General features: G+C 35.7%; 1 protein-coding gene across 7 annotated transcripts in view; it reads left to right on the top strand.

The window, feature by feature from the left end:
- The window catches only part of LOC150102764 (E3 ubiquitin-protein ligase Mdm2-like), a 249,783-nt gene that overhangs the window by 43,288 nt on the left and 182,315 nt on the right, over positions 1-24,180 (top strand). For 2 of the 7 annotated variants that reach the window (XM_090399575.1, XM_090399582.1), the window contains exon 1: positions 7,591-7,974. The exons of 1 other annotated variant lie outside the window; for it this stretch is intronic. The gene's annotated coding sequence lies outside the window, so the exon portion shown is untranslated. Of the gene's footprint in view, positions 1-7,489; positions 7,540-7,586; positions 7,975-8,061; positions 8,386-24,180 lie in introns of those variants that run through there. 4 more of the 7 variants (XM_090399579.1, XM_090399581.1, XM_090399577.1 and 1 more) reach the window with 4 other exon arrangements.

Raw genomic sequence — 24,180 nt, forward strand, 5'->3', positions numbered from 1 at the left:
ATAATTTTTTTTTTTTTATAAACGACTTATTTTATTTTTTTTTTTTTTTTTTTTTTTTTTTGAGCCTGTGTAGCTCAGTGGATGTGGCGTTTGCCAACCACGGCGCTTGGCCGCACGAAGGAAGACTTGGTTTCAAGTCTAGTCGGCGACTAGAGGAAATTTTTCTAAGCCTTTTTTCGACCGGTTCCCGAGTTAGTCGATCTCTGGCACGGGTAAGCAGGTTTTTCCTCCCGGAAACTCGGGTTTTTCGTCCTGTAAACTCAAGAAAATCGACCGTAGAACCCACATTATTTCAGACATTAAATATGTTATGTTAGGGTTAGGGACCACGAGATGGCGGCACATTTGAGCCGTCTCTCTTCACTGAGTACCTTAATTAGTGATAGCCTTGGGCCATCTATCTCTGATTGGTACCAGTGGAGATTGAACTGCCCACTCAGTCTCCAAAAGTTAGATAGGGCTAAATGGCCTCGCCTACTCCCCGTATACGGGAATAAAAAGGCGTTAGCTGATTTTTTTTTTTGATTTTATTTATTTTTGTTTTTACAATGAAAATGATAAGGTTTATTTACTATCACACAGAGTATCTGCACACACAATGAAAAACATATTATCTTTTCTGTACAGTACGAAAATTCGATATACAAAATGCAGAGTACATTTTATAAATATGAATATACATTTTTTTAAACTAGCTAAATATGGATTGGCACCAATGTGCACACAATTCACGATACAATGCAGTAATGCAGCATACACACACAATTCAATAATAATAATAATATTTTTTTTTTTTTTTTACATTTTATCATGTCTCAGTATAAGTTACATACAATAATAATATTTACAGTATTTACAATAAGGATTATACAGAATTTTTTTTTTTTATGTCTCAGATGAATTGCATACATAGTTGCTGTAGTAATTATATGTATATAATATTTATAACACATTACAGGTGTGTATAACAGATACTTGCAAGTTAGTAATTTTCTTCCTTGAAGCTTAGCAGAGCTTATCTGAGGAAGATAATAGATGACAGAGGGTGGTGGTTTCATGGTTGTGTTCCTATAGTGGTCACAAGCCAGGTGTTGATTTTACTGTTTGTTGGTACGTGCTTGAAAGACTTCGACTGCTATTACAGTTTAACTTTTTTTTTTTTTTTTTGTGAAAATAGGGTTGGATTTAGACATGGTGTGTTTGTTTCTTTGTGTTCTTGTAGGGGTAGTTTTTTGAGAGGGGGGGTTGTCATAGGTTTGTGTGTGTGTGTGTATGTGTGGTGGGGGAGAGAGAAACAGGAATTGCTCTAATTTTCATTCCCGCTATAATATTTATATAGTGCCTGTTTCAGCTCTCTGTATGTTCCTAGGTTTCTGTTATCGAACGGCAGTTTGTTTATCATGTCAGGTACGTAGACGTTTCGGGTGGCTTTGCCGTGGTGATTGTTGTACTTATATGTTATGTAGTTTGTTGACTGTGGTCTTGTTATTTGATATGTTGTTCTGGTTACTCTATATGTTGGGCTGTAGTAGTGTTTTAACATGACTGTGTAGTGGCGTAAGTGTTTCACCTTAAATATTTTGTGTTTTGTCCATGCTTCCTGCATAAGAGTGGGTTGTTCCCAAAATATCAGTTTTATCATTTTATCTTGCAACCATTGTAGCCTGTTAAGTCTGTAGTCTGTGCAGAATGCGTATGATGTGATTGCATATCTTAAAATGTTTTCACATAATGCTTTATAGATTAGTATTTTTATGTGGGTTGGGGCAATGTCTTTTAATCTGTATAGTTTGCTTGCTATTATCCTAAGCTTGGTATGTAGGTAGTTTGTATGGCTATTCCAACTTTGATCTGCATCGAAGTGAAGTCCAAGGTAGCGTGTTGTTTTCACCTGTGTGATGGTTGTGATTTTAGGTTCTGCACTTTGTGTATGGGAGGATGAATGTTTGATAGTGAGATATTTAGTTTCTATGGGCAGGGTTTGGGGGTTTTTGAATATCATTAGCTTTGTTTTTCCAGGGTTTATATATATGCCGTTTTCGGTTAACCAGTTAGTGATTTGACTGATGTCGTGTTGCATATTTTTGTGAGCGATTTTTGCAGTGTTGTGAATGAATACTATGGCAGTGTCGTCTGCATACTGGGAGATTTTACTTTTTAGGGGGAGTTGGCTTATGTCGTGTGTGTATATGTTAAATAGAATGGGAGATAGGACAGCTCCTTGCGGTACTCCACAGGTTACATGTACCTCTTTGCTGTGTGCTGATCCTATACGTGTGATGTGCTTTCTGTTTTTCGTGTATGCTTTAAACCACTGGAGTAGACGACCTCCAATTCCGATATGGGTAAGTTTCGTTAACAAGGTTTTATGTGTTAGTGTGTCAAATGCTTTTGTTAGGTCAATGAATACCACTAATGTTATTCTGTTTTTATTCAATGCAGCGTTTATTAGATCTGTGAAATCTTCCAGGAGTGTTGCTGTTCCTTTATTTTTTTGAAAGCCATATTGTGTTTTGGGTATGATTTGAAATTTTTCAACGTATGTGGAGAGTTTCTGATGTACAATGCGCTCCATGATTTGGTTGATTACAGGCAGCGTGGCGATAGGTCTGTAATTACTTATTATGTTTCTTTTTCCCTGTTTGTGTATGGGTGTGATTAATGCAGTCTTCAGTGTTTCAGGTATGTGTCCCGTTTCGAAAATTTTATTTAACAGTTTTTGTATAACTGGAAGTAGGTCGGTTGAGTGTTTCTTGATGTCTTTTGGTCTGATTCCGTCTATCCCGGTCCTTTGTTAGGATTAATTTGTTGAATTGCCAGTGATATTTCTTCTTTTGTTACTGTGGGGAACCACATCGACTGGGTTGCTCGTGGACCTAGTGGAGAATGTTCGTATGTGTGAGGAAAGGTTGTTTCTTGTAGCTTTTGGACAGAGTTCACGAAGTGCTGATTAAAGTTGTTTGCCAACTGTTTAAGGGATTTGGGGTCGCAGGCAAAGCTGTGTTTTATTGTTTCTGTGGCAGTGGTTCTGTGTATATTGTCCAGCATTTCATTAATCAGGTGCCAGGTTTCCTTTATGTCGTTCTGTGCTGTTGTTAATTTGTTGCTGTAATAGTTTCTTTTTGCCGTTCGGATCTGGGTTGTTAGGAGATTCCGTTTTATATAATTTATATAATTTATAATAATAATAATAATAATAATAATAATAATAATAATAATAATAATAATAATAATAATAATAATAATAATAATAATGATAATAATAATAATAATAATAATAATATATAGAAAAAATTGTATTTTTATGCCAGTTATAAAATGATAATCCTTAACAAAGTTAGTAAAATTTAGAAAATTTAAATTTAGGAAAAGCATGCTTTGAAACTCTGTGTAGCTCAGTGGATGTGGCGTTTCCACACCACAGCGCTTGACCACACGAAGGAAGACTTCGTGCGGTCTAGATTCAGGTTGTTCATATTGAATTCAGATTCAATATGAATTTAATATGAACTAGTCGCCGACTAGATTCAACCTTCCGAATCTAGTCGGCAACTAGAGGAAATTTTTCAATTTTTCAATTTTTTTTTTTTCTTTACGATAGGTTCCCGTGTTAGTCGATCTCTGACACCAGCAATCGGGATTTTTCTCCCGATTGCTGGTGTAATCGACCGTAGAACCCACATTATTTCAGATATTAAATATATTGTGTTAGGGTTAGGGACCAGGAGATGGCAGCACTTGTTGAGACATCTCTCTCTTCACTCCGTGCCGTTTAACTAGTGATAGCCTTGAACCAGCTATTTCTGATTGGTACCAGTGAAGATTGAACTGCCCACTCGGTCTCCAGAAGTTAGATACGAAAACGGCCTCGCCTACTCCCTACATGGGAATAAAAAGGCGCCAGCTGTTTTTTTTATTATTATTATTATTGTCCGAAGGTTGATTGTGAGCTTCAGAAAGCACCCGTGAGATAAAATTTAATATTTAGAATCATATTAATTACAATATTACATCATATTTCATATCCCTGTTCATCATATGAATCGGGGATATTAAAGATCCTACCTTATTTCAGAGGCCGAATAAATGTGGAAACTTTGGAAGTTTAGAAAATTGACCAGAGAACCCACGAGAATACAATCATGAATTCATGAAAGAAGTCTGTTAACCCCTTTTATTCTCTACAGGGAGTGCGCGAAATCGTTTTACACTTATCTGAGTTTTGGAGAGTGAGAGGTAAGTTGCATCTCCTGTGGTAGCGAATCAGTCATAGCTAACCCAAGACTACCACTAATGATAAACGGCATCCAATGAAGAGAGGTAGACAAGTGCCACCATTTCGTTGTGCATAATACAGTATATTATTGTCCGAAATAGTATGAGTTCTATTCTAAGGTGGAATTTCTTGAGTTTCCTAGACGAACAACCTGCTTTCTTGGTGGAAAAACAAAAAACCCCGCCTCCTATACTTTAGACCAGGGGTTTTCAACGCATGGCCTGCAGTGCACTTTGCTGTGGCCTGCTGGCCATTTTGAAAAAATAATTACTTCACATTAAAACGCGATTAAATAAAAAATAATTTCGACAAAGCCCAGGGGCCACTAAGCTATACTGTGGTATTTACAATTGTAAGATGCTTTCCAGATTCACAAGGAACACTGTGCATTTGATACTTTACGTGAAATCCTATAAAAATAAATATTAAATAGAAATGCTTCTTCAGCCATCTACCAGCGTCAAGTGGTACTGACATCGCAGGTAGATGGCTGAAGCAGTAGTTCGTTCGAGTGCCTTGTCTAGTACCTTCCAGATACATCTCAAAGTTCTCGATACTTCGTTATTTTCATATAAATACAAGAGGATCTCATCCACAGTCAGTCAGTCGTGAACAGTGTGATATTCGTGTATAAGCGTACGCAGGTTCGTTGTGTCAGCCATAGCCTATAGTGGTTTTATATTGCCAGACGTTTTTTTTTTCATCAGTGTGAGACATATTCAGTGGATAAAAATCGTTACACGGCTATTTTGGATCCTTTTTTGGGGTTCACTTCCATCACTATGGCGTCTACGAGTAAAAAGCGAAAATCAAGTGATTCATGTCTGGTTTTTAATGAAAAGTAGACCAGTTTGTACTTTTCTGTGCCGATCGACGATAAGCCAGTGTGTGTTTATTTTGTCGTGAGCGAGTGTCGGTATCAAAAGGATACAATATAAAACGACACTATGAGACAAAGCATGTGTCCAATTTCGATCATCCTCAAGGCTTCGTATGGACAAAGCGAACCGTCTCCAAATTGATTTAAAATGCTAGCAGGGTATTTAAAAGGCAGAGGGAAGAGAGCAAAGCATGCTTCAAAGTAAGTTAGGTAATAGCTGAAAAAATTGCTAAAATTCAAAAGCCTTGGACGGTGAGTTTGTAAAAGAGTCTCTCATCGCTGCTGGGGATATTCTGTGTCCAAATAATAAGGAAGTGTTTAAACACCTAGTTTGTCCGGGGTAACTGTAGCACGATGTGCCGAAGAATTTGCCAATGACATTGAAGGAACTTTAAAAAAAATGGTCGTCCGAATTTACGTCATATTCACTTGCTTTAGATGAGAGCACAGATGTAAAGGATACAGCACAACTGGCTATCTTTTTCCGTGACATTGATCAACAATTCAGTGTGACATCAGCATCCGATTACGGAATTTAACGATCAGAAGTGGATGGCATACTTTGACTTCGTGACCGACATCTCGTATATGAATGACCTAAATACGCCGTCCATACGCGGTCCGTATTTTGGTGGACACTCTGTGTTATCACATCAAAGCTTTTGTGGCCAAGCCTCAAACTTTGGGAGGCACAACTCGCAAAAAAAAGACAACTCATTTTCAGCTTCACGCTGAATCCGTTTGTCTCTTGATGAATACGCTACAAAATTAGCTGTGTTGCGAAGTGAGTTCGAAGAGAGAGTTAGTGATTTTCGTAACCAACAATCTTTAGATTTATTTTCAGTGCCATTCAGTGTCAATGCTGCCGAAATTCCAGGCTGTTTGAACTCCAAAACAACTCTTCTTTGACAGAAAAATTATTCAATGTGTCCTTGCTTACATTTTGCAAAGACTACATTTCTGAGGACGCATTCCCTAATCTTCGCCGGCATGCTTTTGAAGATGTGCGCTTTGTTAGGAAGCACATACTTATGTGAACAGTTCTTCTCCAGAATGAAGCATGTGAAGTCCAGGACAAGAACTCAGATTACGGACCAACATCTCGAGAATACTCTGCGCATAGCGACTTCTAGCATCAAGTCGCTATGCGCAGAATATTCTCGAGATGTTGGTCCGTAATCTGAGTTCTTGTCCTGGACTTCACATGCTTCATTCTGGAGAAGAACTGTTCACATAAGTATGTGCTTCCTAACAAAGCGCATAAGGAAATACATTGCCAAGTTGCCCATTGACATTGTAAAAAAAAATGAATGTTTTCTTCATTAAATTATCTTTTTTCAAGTATTGATTTTATTTACTTATCATGAATCCGACTCCTACCTACGCTCTTAAAGCTTAGTTTGTTGATTTTTATAGGATTTTATGTAAAGTATCAAATTCACAGCGTTCCTTGTGAATCTGGAAAGCATCTTACAATTCTAAATACCGCAGCATAGCTTAGTGGCCCACGGGCTTCATTGAAATTTTTAATGCGGTCCGCACTGTCTGAAAGGTTGAAGACCTTTTCTTTAGACCAACTAACTCGGGAACCGGTCGAAGAAAAGGTGAGAAAAACTTCCACTAATCGGTAACTAGATTCGATTCTAGAACGGCATTTTTTCCAGCTGCCTAGCACTATGAATGCAAACCAGACTTCCTCATGATTACCCCGGCCGCATATGAAATATACATTTTCAAATTAAATATTCGGCATCATAGTTGCCTTAGCGTGCACTGTTTAAAAGACACAAACACTGCTCAGGTGTTAGCATATTCATTTTTTATTAGTGCTTTTAATTAAGGTTTCACTGTCCTGACAACTGCTGTTTTGAACAGTTGGTTCTCATCAGAAAGTAGGCAGAAACCATAAGAGGACAGAAGCTCTCATTCATTTCCAAAGCAATCCCGTCTCAGAAAGTTGTTTTTCAAAAGTGAACTGTTGGTTGGCGCGTAATTGGAATTATCAAAAGAAGAGGCTATCCTCTATTCCTATTTCTAGGCTGTCCCCCCGTTTCTTCTTATATTAACATTATAATAAAATTTGATGCTGAAATTATTTATTTAGCCGACTCTACGAATTTTTCCCATTCATATGAAATATAAATTGTCAAATTACATATAATGGGATGTCGTAGATTATTATTTCCCATAAATAAAATGAAATAAAATCTAAAAAATTTCCCATTCATATGAAATTTTGGATGCGTCACTTGTGTTCCACCAGAAGTGAGGAATCTATTGGTTGTAGCCAACATACCGTTAACGCGTGTGTGAACATGTTGGTACTATGCTGAACAATTTGAAACGTAATATATAAGTCCGTTTCGTATTAAGTTTAGTTGAGGTAAAACATTTATCTCGTAGATTTCGCTTTGTTGTTGCGTTCGATGAAAAACGTTTCTCAAATCGATACTCTGAATACTTACTATCAAAATATATTCAAGCTTTTTGAAGTAATTTTTAAAAAGTTCCCACGAAGCGAGTGATTACGGAATACTTATATCTATGCTGGGTTGAATAAAATTTGATTAAATTGAAAACCTTGTCTCCGGTTAGTGGCACCATCAAAAATAAATATGCTCTTCACATTTATTACACCGTTTTAATTCCGTCATGATTTCATGGAAATCAGGAAGCGTTCTAAGCCCTAAATTTCATCAGTCGTAGTTTTGTATAGAGAACTGAATTCGCAGCGCTACTAACGTTCCAAATAATTTGCACACTAATTTTTTTTTTTCATGAAGTGGACTGGGACGCCATATATTTTTAAAGTGAATTTGTAAGTGATATTAAATATGTGAAACATTTTAAAAGTTATGGGATACATAAATGCTGCTTTTGTTTAAATATTTGTTTTAACCTAATGAGCATCTATTGTAATCAGTTTGTTTACCGTTATTATGATTATTGCATTTCTTTGGAACCCGATGTATGTTAGGAGCTGAATTTACATGGTTCGATTTCCATCCCTTATGATGAAATATTATTTTATTTCATCCCTATGGAATGAAATAAAATAATAGTAATGAAGAGGTGTTTTATTGCTGGCTGCAGAGTTATTAATTTCTGTGTAGTTCTTATGCTGAAGTTAACAGTCCAATACGGACTACCGTGAAAAGGCTCTTATAGTGTGTTATTAACAGTGAGTAAATTAACTTTAGGCGAGTTATTGCTTTTCTTCAATGAAAACGTAATTATTTTTATTATTATTTTTTGTTTTTATTTATACCCTTTGAGAATAAAACCGTTTGACCTTATTGTCATTATGTTAATACAGAGCAGGCTAATATGAAATGTAAACTAAAATATGTTGAAAATTCTGTACAGCTAAATGTTACTTTATTTTTTATTTGCTAAAGCAAATTGTATTTTGGAGAAAATAGATTACAAGCCATTTATCACATTGATGGCACTCTGTTCTAGGAAATACATGAAGCTAGAGATTTAGGGGTGGTGGTGGTGGTGGACAGAGAGTTAAAGTTTAGAGGATATATTGCTAAGGTAGCCCATAAGATTACTTGGCTATTGAACACATACAAGTAGAGATAAGGAAGTTATTCCTCTTTGTAAGGCCTTAGTGCATCCACATCTGGATTACTGTGCTCAAGTCTGGTCTCCTAAGTTTCTTGGGAATAAGGAAGTAGTGGAGAAGATTGAGAGGTGAGCGACCAAGATGGTGAGTGGTCTGTGGAATGTGTTCCCTATGAAGATAGACTGTGTATGGATTACAGAAGTTGGTTGATAGAAGAAAAAGAGGGGATATGATGGAAACATTTAAGTTGCTTAAAGGATTTTACAGGAGTGATGTAGGTGAAATGTTTCAGCACTTGGCTGGAGGGGCCAGAACAAGCAGTCATCCCTGGAAGTTGAATAAAGGTGAAGTTAGTAGGGTGTTAGGACGGGATTTTTTGCTTGGAGGGTTGTGAATGAGTGGAATGGGTTGCAGAGTCAGTTGTGAGAGTGTTTTGTCTGTTAATGGAATTTAAGCAGAGGTATGATAGATTGTGTGGACAGTTTGGGTCTCTGGCGATGAGTCTCCGGACTCCATGGAGGCACCCATACAATAATAATAATAATAATAATAATAAATAATTTCACCCATTCCCCTCCCCCAAAAGACACCTAGCTTGGTAGACACCTGGACATTTATTATGTGCATTTATTATCGCTGTCTGTCCAGGAGGGAAAAATTCTTTGTATACAAAATTGCCAAACTTACTTGTAAGCACTAACAAAGCAGCCAGAACAACCAACCAATTCACACAGGATGATGCGACTTGCCACAAACTTGATAATACACTTTGTATGTTGGACATATCCAATCATATCAATTTTTCTTTGAAGAAAATGCATGTATTCAACTTTCCATTTAGGATTGATTTACTGTGGGTCATTTTGTAACCATTTAAATGCACCTGTATATAATTTCTTTCTGAATATGAGGCAAATAGCTTAATTATCATTCCTGTTCATGCATTCAGGTCACATGTCTTTCCATTGCACATATCGCACAGTATTCTGAAAATGTTGAGATAAAAATGATCGTTCGCTGTCTGTCCAGGAGGGAAAAATTCTTTGTATACAAAATTGCCAAACTTACTTGTAAGCACTAACAAAGCAGCCAGAACTACGAACCAATTCACACAGGATGATGCGACTTGCCTGAATAGTGTGGAAAACTCCACACGCATACGATGTCTAATGGCATCATCCATAACCAGAAAATTTAGATTCCAGTTATTTTTGGGTATCCCCTTGTATGTCTATTGGTGGATGGAATATATGTTTTTTCAATTTCTCCTGACTATTACACAATTTTAATAAGCAATTCTTATACCATAAGCACTGCTTTAGGATTACATTGTTTTACATCTTTTTATATAACTGCTTAAAAACATTTGGAAATATGTTAATTTGTAAGTTATTGTATAAACACCTACTGATTCATCTTAAAAAAAATCTTTAACACTTCCAAAAATATCATCCGAATCCCATGTCAGTCTTTGCTGCAGATCTTTGGATTATCATGAAATCCATAAAATGGATTTTATGGTAATCCAAAGACCTGTAGTTGATTGCATTGGCTTTGCCTCGCATATAATCTAGCTAAACAAGCCATTAGAGTGCTCTGGCTTCATAAGTTCTGCTTGATATCTTCAAATAACAAGATAGCAAGCATTCACTTATACTTACTTTCTTGACTATTTTAGAACTAGTTTTTTCCATCAACATCTTGTTTATGTAGAAAGAAATTAATTAAAAAAAAAATGAACATCTGAGTATCAAGAAGGTATGAGCATGTTTTTTTTTGCTTTGAGAATGGTGGTAAGTGGAATGCATTCTGTGAATATGAGAAACAGTAAATAGTTTGAAGCGGCACATGGATTACTGTGCACAGATTGGACTCCAGGTTTTCAAAAGGATGAGATGTTGGAGAGGATCCGGAGATGATTGATTAAGTTGGTTTCTGGAATGAGGAATATAAGGACAGAGAGAGAGAATGCAAATTAGAGAGCCTAGTGGATAGAAGGAAGAAGGGAGACATGATCAAGACGAATAAGTTGTTAAGGGATAATTACCAGATTAGCATGGATGAGATTTTTCATAGAATATCTGGAGACAGGGAGAATGAGAGGCCATTTGTGGAAGCTGTATAAGGTGTGAGCAAGGAGGTGAGGAGTAGATTTTTTGCATGGAGAGTGATGGATGACTGGAATGCATTGCCCGAGAGTGTGGTGAGTGCTGGGACATTGAATGCATTTACATCATGGTACAATAAGTTGTGCATGTTAGAGTAGTACGATGAGTCTCTTGACTCCATGGAGGTCTGTTGATGATGATAATAATTATATGCTATCTCCATGGAGACTCATCATTAGAGACCCAAACTATTATTCACACAAGCCTGTCATATCTCTCCTTGAACTCATTCACTGTCAGAGAATTGCAACTAATTCTGGCAGTCAATTCCACTCATTCACCACTCTGCATGCAAAAAATATGCTTCACACACACACACACACACACACACACACACACCTCTTCTGACCACACTCTTGCAGATTCCCCCATGGATAACCCCTCTAGTTCTCCATTTGTCATATTGAAAAATTTCCTTTGCATCAATTTTCTATCCCTTTAATATCTTAGTTTCTATCATGTCCCCTCTTTTCTGCCTGTCAACTGAACTTAGTATCACATAAACCTTCAGCCTATCCTCATAGGGAGCATTGTACAGACCTGTCATCACCAGATTAGTCACTTGTCTCTGAACCCCTGTACAGTAGTCAAGATGTGGCCAAATCGTAGCCTTATGAAGAGGAATAATAATTTCACTATCTTTACTTGTTAGCATATTTTTCATCATCCAAGTAATCTTTTGAGCCATTTTACCAACTTTTGCAATATGCTCACTGAACTTCAAGTCCCTGCCTGGTTGGCTGAGTGGTTAGCATATCTGCTCTCCAGCCAAAAGGCTGTGGGTTTGAATCCTGCCGTGGGCATGGATGTTTGTGATTGTCTGTGAAAATACTAGTGGTGGTGGGCAGTAGATGGCGTTGGTGTAGATGATGCGGTTCGCTGTAGTTGTTTGATTGAGGGATGGAGAGTTGTAGAGTAGGTACCCTCCCTCGATGAGTCTTTGGACTCCTTGGAGGTGTCACGTAATAATAATAATAATCTTCAAGTCCCTACCCTCATCTGTTTCCTGCAATCCATTAACATCAACATGATACAATGTATGCATCTTTTTCACCTGAAGTTAATAACCTTACATTTTACAACATTAAATTGACAGTTGTTATCCTTTGTCCACAATGCCAATTTATTTAAATAATCCTGTAGGATATCTACATCACCTTTATCAACTATTGCTCTTACCAGTTTTGCATCATCAGCAAACAACTAAATATCCCCTCTTAAATCTTTTCCTGTTAAAGTGCCTGTTAAAGCTCTGATCGATGGATGGATAATATTAACTATAGTAAACTTACCAAAGTTTATTATAACTTTAGTTTAGCGAATTTTATACATTGCTTTTTTACATTTTTCTCTCAGTGTTTCTTTAACTTTGTGAGTGTCATGAATTTCTGAGTTTTCTATTCTTGCACACAACTTCAATATAGCTGAGTTTTTTTTTTTTTTTCAGTCTGCCAGCAGATCTCCAAGACTTGATTATTGTTTACATTTTCATTTTTTATTTGCACATTTTAATCTACAGTTCATTTGAAACTAAATGGTGATTTCTAAATTTCTTGAAACTAAATGGTATCCTAAACCAGCATGAAAATATCACTATCAACAATAACACTTTTTTTGTCTTCTTTGCATGTAAGTTTGTGGCAGATCTTTATGTTTGGGCATTGTGTTAGTGGTAACTGGTTTGTGTCTTGAACAGAAATCCAGCAATTTCTTGCTGTTATTACTATCTTTATTCTTTTTTCCAAATTTTCCCCAAATAATTTTATACATCTTATTCATTTCCTGATGTGTAGATCTCTAACAAGGATGAACTTTTTTTTTTTTTAATGTCAGCTGCCTTCTTTAATGACTTAAAAAATTCCTTTACTTCTGTAGTAGAACCTTCTGTGGGACCATAGGCACAAATATAGCTCATTGTCCAGTTCAGCATTTTGAAGTTTGCCAACATCACTACACTTGAAATTGTCAACCATTCTCAAAGACATCTTTGTGTTTAATGTTGAATACTATAGCTACTTCTTTATTTTTTCTGATCATCATTTACTTGAATTTACTATATCTTGTAGTTGTTAGTTAGGACCTTGCCAATTTTTGATAGATCTTGCACTAGTGATGAAAGTCATCTCCCTCCTAAAGACAATTGCAAACATCCATGGCAGTATTCAAATCTGCAGGCTTTAGAGTGGCTACACTATCCACTTGGCCAACTAGGCCAGCACTATTTATAAAAATTTCTTATATGTGTTTTTCTTTTTAATATGGAGAATCATATTTAGAAGCTTAAGAAGAAATAAAGACACAAAGTGGATCTGAAAAAAAGACAAATGATAAAGTAAGGGAAGAGTTGGACTGCACTGATAATATCCTGAATAGGCTACATAGAAGACATTTACAGTGGTTTGGTTTGGGCACATAGCCAAGATGTGCCAAGAAAGACTGCCTTATGTTCTTTTTTTACCGAAAATATAGGGCAACTGAGGTAGAAGGGGAAAAATAAAGTAATTGGGAAAAAAAAGCATGCAAAACTGGCATAGGACAAAGCCCATGGAGGAAAGGAATACATGGAACACTGAACCCATTCTGAATGAATGAGAATGAAATTCATTTTTATCTTCAGCTAAGCTTCATCTTTACTTGCACTGTCTGTTACATCTGCATGTAAATCCTGTCCATTGTATAGTCTCCCCAAACTGTTTCCATCTGTTTTCTGTACTAGATCCAAAAGATATATTATTATTATTATTTGACACCTCCAGGGAGTCCGAAGTCTCATGGAGAGCACTTACTCTACAACTCTGTCTCGAGCACTCAATCCACCAACGTCATCTACCGGCGACCACCACTAGTTTTTCTACAGACAATCAAACATCCGTGCCCACGGCGGGATTTGAACCTGCAGCCTTTTGGCTGGAGAGCCGATACGCTAACCACTCGGATAACCATGCCAGTAGCACACACACATTTGTGTGTGTGTAAAAGAAACAGAAACAGGAGTTTCAGGCCAAATAGAGGTCTGAACTGGCTTACGGTTCAGCATTGCTCTTATAAGATATAGGAACAAAGAGAAAATAAAACCCTATAATTATATGTCGTAAATAGGAGATCACAGAGCAATATATTAGCTTGTACTTAAGTTATAAGTTGTCTGTTAAAATTGAAGGATATACTGGAAGATGTTTTGATGTAAAATCAGATTTAAGGTAAGGCAGTACATGATCTTCTCTGTTACTCATCATCTATATTTATTATTATTATATCACACCTCCAGGGAGTCCAAAGACTCATCGAGGGAGGGCATCAATTCTACAACTCTCCTCGTCTCACTACTCCACCAACCTTCATCATCTAGCACCAACGCCATCTACCACCACTAATGCTTTCACAGACAATCACTATTAGACAATCACAATCATTATTAACAAAGAATTTACCATTAAACCTGAAAAGTGGAGAAGTTAATCTCACCTATGCTCTACTTTATGTAGATAATGCTATACATTTAAATAAATCCACTGCAAGTCTTCAGAATTCCCTAACTAAACTGAATAATTGCTCAATAAATTTTACTATGAAAATTAGCGATAAAAAGAAGACTAGAAAAAAAAAGCATGAAATGCATCCTCAATGGGAAAACCTAAACCAATAAGACATTTAAATTTAAACTATTCAGGCACAATTTTTAGTGAAGATGTCAAATGCAAATATGGAAATAGGCAACAGAATTAGCAAAGCTGTAATAGAAAGTAATAGAATTTCTGTAATAGAAAGTCAACTGAATAAATTTTTATGGAATAAGAGAGAAATTAGTCAAACATCACACTAGCTGTATACAAAACAGTGTTCAAACCAGTTTAACTTAATGATATTAGAGCTGGGTTAGAAATAAAACGACTGATTAAAGATTGGAGATGAGGCCATAGATATTTCTGAGAAAATTATGGAAGAGAACAAATGGCATCAATCAGGATCATTTTACAAATAAGGATACTAGGAAAGAACTTGACATTGTTAGCATTCAGGAATGTGTTAGCTAATCTCAGGTGTTTTGGTCATGAACAGAATGGGAGAAGAAATTGATTGCAGACTATACAGTAATTCTAGTTTTTTGCAAAGTTTATGATTCCAAGAAATACTACAATTTTCTGTTCACTTCAAGCCACTGTTTTTAATAAACATGCATTAATAGTAGTTTCCTTAGCTCTTCATTGAACTTCTTTATGTTGATCAATCACTTAGCACTGTTATAATTCAGCTTTGGCTTACTATTAAGCTTGATTCGTTTTCTATTTAAAAAAGAAAAATGTAATCACACCTTCGTCTAGCAGGTTATAGAAGTAACATTGCATTTGGTAGTATCAATTAAAACTTTGGGAAATATCTGAAATTCATTCCCACTTTGTGCAGAAGGCAATTATGGAACCGTCCTGTAAGAAAGTGAAGCTCTTATCCATGCCTGTTTTTTTTTTTTTTTTTTTTAATATGTGTAGATTAAGAGATTTGTACATGAACATTAGTTTGATTATGTGGAAGTTATTGTATTCATTCTTTTCCAAAGCTGGTTTAATTCTTATTAAATTGCTTATTTGGTAGCTATCCTTTATTTATAATTAACTTTCTGTAATAATGAAATCTTAGATGCATATTCATCCACATGCTCAGATTATGGTGGTTAAAACATTTAAAAAAAAATTTCTGAACTAACACATTTACTGACTAAAAAAAATATGCCACTACTGCTTTAATTAGATTCAGTAATGTGTTGATACAATTTTTTTTTTACTTTTCATGTAAGATAAAAGATAGCAGAATATTTTTAATGCATCTGCTCTTCAGTCTACACATGCAACAGCTTATTCAATTTTTGTCCTGTTACACAACATACTGTAAATAAGCAAAACCGCAAATAAAAATTCCACTGGTGGTAAGAGATTGTATTTGGAAAAGGACAGGACTTAAAGAAATTGAGACTATGAGGGGAGAAAAGACTATGAGACTTTTGTGTGTGTGTGTGTGGGGGGGGGTAAGTTAAAGTTCAAAAAACATATTGCAGAATTGGATGAAATGGTGCAAAGGATTACTTTAGAAACATACTGATATGTATGAGTTAGGAAGTGATCTCTCTCTTTATAAGATTTTGCCACATTCACATCTAGACTGCTTTGCACAGATTTTGTCGACTGGATTTCTTGAGGATGAAGTGGTAGAGAAGATGCATACAAGTGACCAAAATAATGACTGGCCTGGCTAATTATTGAAATAGATTGAAGGTTTGTTGGTAGTTTGGTTAATGGGCAAACATAAGTGTTTCCATAGTGCAATTGGAAGAAAGATGGTGTATTGCGCCCTTTAATTGGAAAAGGCCTAAGTTCGATTCTCGTTGCGATGGGAGGAATCTCTATATGGGTTTTTTCAATGAGGGTGAGTTAGCCAATCTCAGATACGGAGGTAGCAGGGTCTTTTCTCCTGGAAACTTGTGTTTTTCATTTCATATGGAAAATTGGCCTTCATGACATGCAATTTACAGACAAAAAATACTAGTGGTGGTGGGCAGTAGATGGCATTGGCGTAGATGTTGGAGATGGATGGGAGTTGTAGAGTAGATGCCCTCCCTCAATGAGTCTTTGGACTTCTTGGAAGTGTCACGAAATAATAATAATAGCATAAAGTTACTAAAGTGGTTTTATAAGTTTCATATAGAGGAAATTTTTCAGTATATGACAAAGAGAGAGAGAACAGAGTACTCCTGGAAGTTGTGTTGAGAGCTGTATACACTTGCCATGGTCTGAGGCAATTCACTATAATCAAAGCAAGAATTCTGAGGACCAGAATTCTTGCTTTGATTATAGTGAATATTGAATTATAGGAATGAAGTGTGTGAATAATGGTGTGGGCTTCCCATGGTGAATCTTCAGACACTGTTGTTATGCTTGAATAGGTAATAGTATACTTTGAAAAGTAATATTGAGTTCATCAGTATTGAAAGTTAATATTATCAGTGCATTCTTTAACTACATTTTCCTTGTTAATAATAATTGTCACAATTTCTTTACTTTCCTCTAGCAATATGTGTGGAATTAATTTTTTTTTTTTTAAATAGCAAAATGCATATGGCCTTCAAGTGCTGTTGACATGAAATATTGCATGTTTCTTGTATTTACTGAATTTTAAAGGATTAATTTGAAAGTATTGCTCTTTGTTCTTTATTGCAAAGATATAATAGATTCTGGTTAATTGGGCCATTGGTTAATCGGGGTAGCCGTTTATTTGGAACAAATAGTGAAGAACGGAAACAAATCAAAAATATAATCCAAAGTTGCTTCGCTTATTTGGGCTACCTTGCCACTCTATCAGGACAGTGGCTATAGATGGTGCACGTGTAGTGAGTTGCATAGAGACTGTTGTTGTCAGTCGGTGCTGGGATACAGAGTAGAGAGAATGTGCATATTTTGACAGTGTAAAATGTAACACAGTGTAGCGATTTAATTTTTTGTCTCTTTTTTTTATAAGGATCTCAAGATGCCAAGGAAAGATCTAATGTTAGCAGAAAAATTGCATTATTTGACAAATTAAAAACCAGCTGTCTAACACAAGTTGTCAGCTGGCGGATATAACCGGTGTTCCAAAATCTACAATCGCACTTTTATTAGGCCAGCAGGACAAATTGTGAGAAGAATGGGCATTGCATGATGGAGAACAGAGAAAATCCAAAAAAATGGAAACGAAGACAAGGATCCAGGTGTCGAGGAGGCTCAATCAATGGTTTGCTATTGTAACTGGATGAGTCATACGTGTTAATGGTCAAATGTTAAAGGAAGAGTTAGCTAGAAAGCTGAGCCATATGAGCTTCAAGCTACAGATGGTTGGTTATCATGATGGGAAAATCAGACATAAAATAAAATTTAAGAAGGCACATGGAGAGAAGGACGGTGCTAATACTGCAAGCACTGAACAGTGGAAAGCAACTAAACTACTCAAATTGCTGTAGAAGTTTATTCCTGATGAAAAATGTGATGTTAACGAAACAGGTCTGTTTTACTGTACCACACCAGATGGTTCCCTGAGCTTGCGGCACTGTTTGCTTTAAAAAAAAAAGAAAAAAGCAATGGATGCATTATGTTGTGCTGCTGTAACATGTCGGGAAGTGACAAATGGAAGTTGTTGGTTATTGGAAAAAGTGCCAATCCTTTAAAGGGCTTAGAATGGACAGTTTTCCATTTGTGTATTATGCCAACAAGAATGCAAGGATGCCTGCTATTTTTCAGGAATGGCTGACTTGGGATGCAGAATTGCAATGAAATTCAAGAAAAATTCTTCTGCTTCTGGACAACTGTGCAGCACACCCTCAGTTAGATTGTTTGAAAAACATTCAACTTGAATTTCTTCCTGCTAACACCATGTCCCTGGTACAGCCACTGGACATGGCAATCATAAAAAAATATTGATGTATTGTGGAAGGTTGGTACACTACATCCTTGAAAAAACTGAAGAAAATTTACTGATGTCATCTTCAGTGGCCAAAGAAATCATTGCAAAGGTTACCATTTTACAGGCAGTACAATTTGTTGCAGATAGTTGGTGAAAAAAAAAAGCAGCAAAACAATTCAAAACTGCTTTGCTCGTTGTGGTTTTATTCAGACCAGGAAATGCCAGATATGACTGATAATGAAAGTGAAACCATTTTGGAACTACAACACATCAGAAACTATGAAGAGTTTTTATGCATTGACAATAGCCTTCAATGAAAATGAAGATTGTGAGGATACAATTGTTGAACAAATTGCAACAAAATACTTAAAGACCCTGGAAGACAAGGAAAGTAATGAGGATGATACACCTGAACATCTGGACTAACCAGATGCCAAGAAATTTATTGCTGAATTATGATGCTACTTTATGCAAGAAAGCAATGAAGGCAATTCTTTATCTGAATTAGATACCTGTGCTGATTTTGTTCAGTTGCAGTCTAGAAAGGGAACATGTCAAGGTACATTCGATAAATTTCTCCAAAATAATCATTAGGGTAAATATTATTATTTGATAGATACCTACGTATAATTAACCTCTTTAGGGATATTGACACATGTATGCTTTTTTTTTAAATAAAACATGGTTAACAAAGGTATACTGAAAGTTTGTCTATTTTTAACTTTTTCCGTAAAATTTTGCATAATTGGAGAAGCTGCTTAATGGGGACAGTGTTCTAGTTCTGATATGTCCCAATTAACTGGAATCTATTGTGTGTGTAGATATTATTATTATTATTTTTAATATCAAATTTATTATAGTTTTTGTTTGGTATCACTGGCCCTGTTTTAGACAAAGCACTTAAGTACTTAGTAAGGATCTGAAAGCAAACTTAAATCCATGATAGTTTGTTTTTCTAATATGGAACATTTTTTATTAACATAAAATGAAAACCTGAAGATGTTTGCTTAGCTTGACTGCTAGTGATGGCATCCTTTGGTTGGAAAGATAGGTTCCATTTCTGTAATAGCTTGAGTGGAGTTAGCTGCTCGTTAAAGTGTTATCCATTCTCTCTCTCTTCACGTAGCTTCCTGTGCGAGAGGGTGCAGCACCATGTCCTTCCAGCTCTCTCTGTTGGTGGCTTTCCTTTTTGTTTCTTCATAGCCATGTGATCCTGTCCATTAACTTATATCTTCAAGCCATGTCTTTCGTTTTTTATCTCTTGATCCTTTTCCCATAATTTTTCCTTTCAAAACTGTTAGTATCCTCTGTCCTGCTGAATCTCTCAGTACATGTCCCACCAATCTCATCTTTCTCTTGATCATTTCCTGTAATAAAGATCTCTGTTTTCTCATTCTCTGTAAGACATCTGTATTTGTCACGTATTCTGTCCATGAGATTTTGAGAGCTCTCCTATAGTACCACATTTCAAAGGCCATTATCTGTTGTCTTACTCTCTTCTTGAATACCCAGGTCTTACTTCCATATGTTAAAACTGGCCACACTAATGTTCTTATCATTCTTTTCTTTGTCTCGATACCTGCAGAACTTCTGAGCAGATCTTTTTTTTTTCCAGAAGGCATCTTTAGCTATGGCTGTTCTTATTCTTATTTCTTTATCTTGCTTTCCATCAGCAGTAAAGTAGGTGCCTAAATATTTGTATTCTGTTGTATGTTCAATTTTCATATTATTTATGAATATTTCTGGCTCGGATCTGTTTTCTTTTGAGATTTTCATAAATTTAGTCTTTTTTGCTTTTATATCTAATCCAAACTCTTTAACTTCTTCAATTAGTAGTTGCAGTAATTTGATTGGTTTGTTTCTGTTTTCTGCTATTAGAATGGTATCATCAGCATATTTAAGATTGTAAACGTTTTGATGGATCCAAGCATAAGCAACCTTTCAGGACAGGGGCAATTCGTGTCAAAGGTGGAGTAAGTTTTGATCACTTTCCTTAGTATTCTCCATAATGCAAAGCACATCTCCTTGTGGACATGTATGATGCTATGCATTATGGGAAGGGGTCACTACCCAGACCAGTTTTGACCTTTGTTGAGGTCTCGTCAGTGGGAGCCAGACCCAGATGTAAAATACACAGGTTGAAGTGATGCAGAAGTCATTCTTTCCCATACGAGTTGCCAAAAGGTGTCGCATTTTAAAAGGTACCAAGAATTACTGAAATAAAGAGCCAAGCGGCTTCATTTTGGTGATGCAAAATTATACAAATTAAGTGGATATTCGGCATGAAACTCTTGTAGTTTCTACATATTCGCTTTGAAATAATGTTGGATTCAATATACACTTAATTTGTATAATTTTTCATCGCCGAAGTGAAGCCTCTTGGCTCTTTATTTCAGTAAGATTATTGTATTTTATACCATTGATACTGATTCCTATATTTTGTTTTTCAATCTTTTTCATCACTATCGCACTGTAAATATTAAATAGATTTAGTGAAAGGATGCAGCCCTGTCTAACTCCACTTTTTATTTTCACTACAGAAGTCTCAGAGTTAAACAGATGCATTATCTGTTTGGTGTAAATAATTTTTATAATCTTAAGTGCATGATCTTCTATGTCTAATTTATCTAATACATTAAACATTTTATTATGTTATACCCAGTCAAAGACCTTCTGAAAGTTTATGAAGCATATATAAATGTTCCTATTTCTTTCAAGTGATCTTTCTATTACTTTTAGTTCCAGGATAGCATTAATGGTTCCCACTCCTCCTCTGAAGTCTTTCTGGTGTTCACTCAATTTACCGATTAAAGCTCTTTCAATTTCTTTGTTAACAGTGGTTAAAATAATTTTAGATGCATGGGATATTAGGCTCATGGTTCTGTAATCCTCACAATTTTGTGCATTATTTTTCTTTGGAATTGGTATGCAGATAGATGTTCTAAAAACTTAAGGTAATTCTATTGTTTTATAGATGTCCTGAATGGATTCCACTAAATAGTTGTTATTATAGCCAGTCAAAGCTTTCAGCTGGGATATTATCGCACCCAGGGGATTTATTATTAGGAAAATTCTTATTACGTGTACTATCTCCTTTCTTGTTGGTAGAGTGGTATCTATTGTTACGTTTAACTTAAGGTGTCATGAATCATCTAATGTAATTAATGTAATTCAAATGGATAACATTGCCATTATCAATGACAATGTTATTGTCATTGCTAATTAAATAATTTTGTTCTCTTCACATCCATAGTAAGGGTATGAGGACTACATTATTTTTGCACAGTTTTCATGGAATGACTCCTTGTTCTCTTCCTTTCTGTATCAAAAACAAACAAACAAAACAACTGTTAATACCCTTTAATAAATTATGTTTCTATCATATTCCCCCTCCCCTCCTCCTATCATCTAGCCTTTTGTAACCCACACTTTCAATTTATCTTCATAGAGAGCATTCCATAATCAATATCATGATCCAATTTCATTGATATTACTCAAAATATCAGTGGATTGTTTTATTTTGAGTAACATCACTGTTTTAACTACCTTATAATTGTAGGATATTTGACATATATAAGTAAATTTCTCTTTCCCAAATCTTGCATCCAAATATAAAGTGTATCTTTGTTAATTTCTTAGGCTATCATTTTGATGCTGATCATATCATGTCTTGTTGGTTTCAAGACCAACATGAAATCACGGAAATTCATTTCATATATCTTTTGAGTCATTTCTTGTCTTTGATATAATTAGTCCCCTCCCCTCCCTAAGAAAAGAAACCTGTAGGAAATCCATTTATAAGAGGAAATAAACTATGGATACATTTTTTTTCCTCTTACAAATTAATATAATTAGATATAACTGAGTTATCATTCAGTTTGCACTGAATCAGTTTCCTAATCAAAAAATTAGAATAATCAAAGAAAATGTTTGAATAATTTGCAATTTTAATTTATTGCATAGAAAATAATTATTACCAAATATGAATTAGCATAATCTAAATATACGTACATTGTAGATTATATAACCTAACGCATAAAAATGTAATATAAATTATAAGGAAACTGTTATTTGAAAATATTCACAAAATTAGAATAATTTTTAACATGGTTTAAAATATTAGAATAATCCAAAAATAAATGCATAAAAATTACAGTCATAGGGAAACAACATAATTGGTACTTGGTTGCATCCCACTTAACTTTTATGACTGTTCATAAATGGTTGGGCATATTATATACTAGCTGTTCAGTCTTTTTTTTTTTATCAAAACCTGCTCATATAGTCTGCAGACGAAACAAGTTCATTTTTGCCTCTTAGAATTATGAAGATGTTTCTTCATAATTCGACCCATGTTTAGCAAATGATTAACTGAACTTCATGCACAAACGATTCCTTACACATGAGTCAGTCCCACAGCTACTGAAATATGTGCTATGTCTATGTTCTCCTCAAAACCACTCAGAAAAATTCAGAATGTTCTTATATTTTGAACCATGTTAAAAGTTATTCTGATAACCCATACCATCTAGTAGTGGTCTTGGATAAGCTGAATTTTGCTGAAAAAGGCAGTTATCATCACATAAATCTTCTGATGCCAGTAACATAAAGTGCTCAAGAATTTCTTGGTACACTTTGGAACTGACTCTTTCGTACTTAACACTTGCAAATTTCACCAAATGTTTCATGCATTCTTTATCAAATGCTACTTGTTTAAGATGCCAAACATGTATCCCATGATAACCATGGGACACACAAAATATACTTTCATCACTGAAAAGTGCCTTTTTCCAGTCCTCTTGACCCCACAAAAGTCTTTGCTTACTCCAGTGCACTCTAGTTGTCTTTTGCTTGGAAGTCATAAGTGGCTTCATATTCTTCAATCTCCTCTCTTCTCTTGATGTAGTTATCTTTTGACTGCTTTTGCAGTGATTATTTTGAAAACTCTGGTTATTACTATGCTGTCTCAATACTCTATTCATGCTTGTGAACATTTCAATTCCTTAGCTGTAAACTTTTGAGTTTGGCCTTCTTTGTGTAGAGACACCATATGAAACTTCTAAGCTTCTGATATGTCACTCGCAAATTAGTTGGCCATGTAAAAAGAAGGTGATCCTGATGGGAGACTTATTACAGGAATATAGACTGGAAGGAAGAGATAGTGTATGGGAACAAGGAGAGTGAGTTGGTGGAATTTCTGAGAGATAAGTATCTTAAGCAGCACGTGATTGAAGCAACTAGAAGCTTTAATGTTTTGGATTTGGTGATAACTTCACAAGATGTAGTTGTTAATGAGGTGTTGACACTGCCACCAGTTGGTGAGAGTGATCATGAGGTACTTGTTTGGGAAGTAATGAAACAAGATAAGGCCACTGCCAAAAATGGATACATGTGGATGTATAAAGCAGGTGATTATAGGAAGCTCTATAGTCAGTTAGCATCAGTACATTGGGTAGATGAGCTGAGTGGAAAAGATGTTGAAAATGCATGGAAACTCATAAGGCAGTAGCTGACAAAAGCAGTGTATGACTGCATACTGAGGGTTAAGCAAGTAAATAGAGTGGGAGTGAAATGGATGAACAGAAATCAAGCAAGCTGTGCTGGAAAAGAAAATGTTATGGAGGAGGAGGTACAAGGCAGTTGGTGGTGATCAGATCAATGACGAGTATAAGGTGTAGGCTAGAAAGGTGACAAGCATAGTTAGGAAAGAAAAGGTGCAGTATGAGAGGAGATTGGCTGGTCAGGCCAAGGTTAACTCAAGGGAATTTTTCTGCTACATGGCCAGCAAGCAAGAGAAAGAATAATTATGGCAGACTAACATTGGTGGATAGTCATGACAGCAGACTAACAGCTGCAAAGG

This window comes from Typopeltis vanoorti, chromosome 10, assembly GCF_054136105.1.
Source record: "Typopeltis vanoorti isolate ZY-2024b chromosome 10, IOZ_Tvanoo_1.0, whole genome shotgun sequence".
In the NCBI taxonomy this organism is placed as follows: Eukaryota; Metazoa; Arthropoda; class Arachnida; order Uropygi; family Thelyphonidae; genus Typopeltis; species Typopeltis vanoorti.